The sequence below is a fragment of the Gossypium hirsutum genome, chromosome D01 (genome assembly GCF_007990345.1).
Source record: "Gossypium hirsutum isolate 1008001.06 chromosome D01, Gossypium_hirsutum_v2.1, whole genome shotgun sequence".
In the NCBI taxonomy this organism is placed as follows: domain Eukaryota; kingdom Viridiplantae; phylum Streptophyta; class Magnoliopsida; order Malvales; family Malvaceae; genus Gossypium; species Gossypium hirsutum.
Window position 1 is genome coordinate 33,227,857 of NC_053437.1, and position 2,534 is coordinate 33,230,390.

Genomic DNA, 2,534 nt, shown 5'->3' on the forward strand with positions numbered 1-2,534 from the left:
AAGAAAATAAAGATAAATTCCTAAGAAGCCTTGAAATCCCGAAAGATTTCACAACTCCCTTCAAACAGATCTAATCTCCCCTCCAATGAAGAACAATGGCAAGAAGAAGGCTGAAGATGGCTCCCACAATCTAAAAGATTGTTAAAACTACTTCTAAAGAAAACTCAAGAGAAAATTCTTGGAGAACTCAAAGAGAATTTTCACTCACAAACAAATCTGAAAATTTAATGTAATTCAAGATATTTTCTAAGGGTGGCAGGCCAAGCCTTAATATAGGCCTTCAAACTATTTCCTAACCCTATTAGGAAAACTAAAAAAATAAAACCTAATTAACTTCAAGGGAAATTCGGCCAAGGCTTTTAATGGGCTTCTTGGGCCGAATTTTTACATAGGAATAAAAATAAAAATTTAAACTAAGTATTTAAAAATAAAACTTTACAATTTGGGCCACTTTAATAATTTGGCCTGATTTTCAACTAAGTATGATTTGAACTTCTTGGTTGGGCTTGGAACATCTTATTGGGTCATTTCTTCAAGCATTTGGGCTTGTAATCTGTGCTCTCCCGAAATTGGTTCGTTGATGCTCGTAACTGAGATCCAATGCACCTTAGCTGCAATATTCGGTTTCTTGGACCAAGATTTCCAAGATTTGAAATCTTGATTTTCTTGATTCTTGAAATCGCTCAAAACAGCAAAATTGGACCAAGATTCGGTTTCTTGATTTTCTTGAAAACAAGAAAGTGAATCTTGATTTTATTTTTCCTTCGTGTACGCATCTAAGGCCTTGCTAATAAATTCTTGAATGGTTCCATTTAGTTTTGAACGCATTTGTCTAGCCTTTGACCTCGTTATTGGGCCTTGTGGTTATTTGGGCCCATCACGCCCTTGAGCTTGAATTGGGCCTTTGTGACTCGTATCATTCCCCCTTCCAAAAAAAGATTAGTCCTCGAATCTGAAAAATCAAATGGACTCGACTTTCCTCGATCAAACGGGACTAATGGCAATTGAGTCCACTGAAAAGAATAGCCATGAGTTAGTAAATAGCAACGCAAACAAACTTGTAGTCCAATCATAAGCATAACAAAACAAGTATAACGCATGCGAATGGACAGATTCAGATAACCATGAAAATAAGCTAATTTACTCGCCAATGCCTCGTCAAATATTCGAAACAAAGATGGACATGTTTTAAGGCATTCAATCATCTCAAATTGTTTCCACAAACCATGAATAAATCGCGAGTAATAAATCAAATAGTAAACGTAATCGTCACAAGTAGGTATTTGAAAAGGTTCACACGGTTCACAGAGTTGCACAATCATACCATGCATTAATCGACGAACTATAGATTCACTCACACAAGCATCATAAAAATTATCAAAGACAATAATCTTTTTATCAACCATCAAAATAGATTGATCATCAATAAATAAAATAGGACAGTCAAGCATGTTTCGATCTAAGTGTTTTACAAAAATTAAATCATCAACACGATCTTTGTCACTATCTGAGGAGTACAAAGGTGTTTCAAAATTTTCAAGCATCTTACCTTTATAAGCAGAATAATAAGGGTCGATTTTACCTTTTCCAGTTAATACAAACCTTCGCTCATCGGGGGCATAGTGTAGTCTAAGCTCCGTTGTTGAGTTAACCTTTGTCAAATGGAACTCAAACTTTATGTATAACCACAGAAACTGTTTAAGGCACGAATATAAATTGAAAACAAATTTTGCAAATTTCGTTACCTTATTCAAAAACCAAGTATCAAAATAATAGAAAGTATTTGCACACAATAGATGATGCTTGATTTTTCAACAAAATTTACCAAAATAGATTCCGGGTTTAAAAACTTGATTTTGATTAGTCATGCTGAAGTGTAACAAAGATTTCATTAAACCAATCAAGTTAAACCATGAGGATTTTCGTATACATACCAACATATATTCAAAACTTTTTTTATTCACCAAAACAGATTTGCACAAATTCGCGGATTTTACACTTGGCAAATCAAGAGAATAACAACTCACTCTTCCTTTCATAATGAATTTATCAACCACAATCAAAGAATAACAATTAATCAGATCAAAATGAGGGGATCTTTTAAGAACTAAGTCACCAAAAGTTTTATCAATAATTTTCAAATCTGCATGGGACTCAGTTGCTAAAATTTCCTTACCTCGCTTACCTTCGGGCTCATGTAGTGTGATTTCATCTTTGCCTATGTTGATCGTATGAAAGCGTCTTTCATTTGAGAGGTATTGAAGTTGAAAGTTATCTTTCGGTATTTCAAGAACCTGAAAAGTAGCAACACAAGAAAAAATCATTTCTTGGTTAGTGGAAACATTCCTCACTATCCTTTCCTCGTCTTTTTCTTTTGTTTATTTTTTTTGTCTCTCAATCTCATTCCATATTCGCTCATTTTCTCGCATCAACATCTCTTGACTCTCTTTTCTTTTTATTTCTTTTTGTGTCTTCCTTTCATTACAAGATAGAGATGTTACAAATGAATCAGAACGGAAAGACTCTCATTGGGT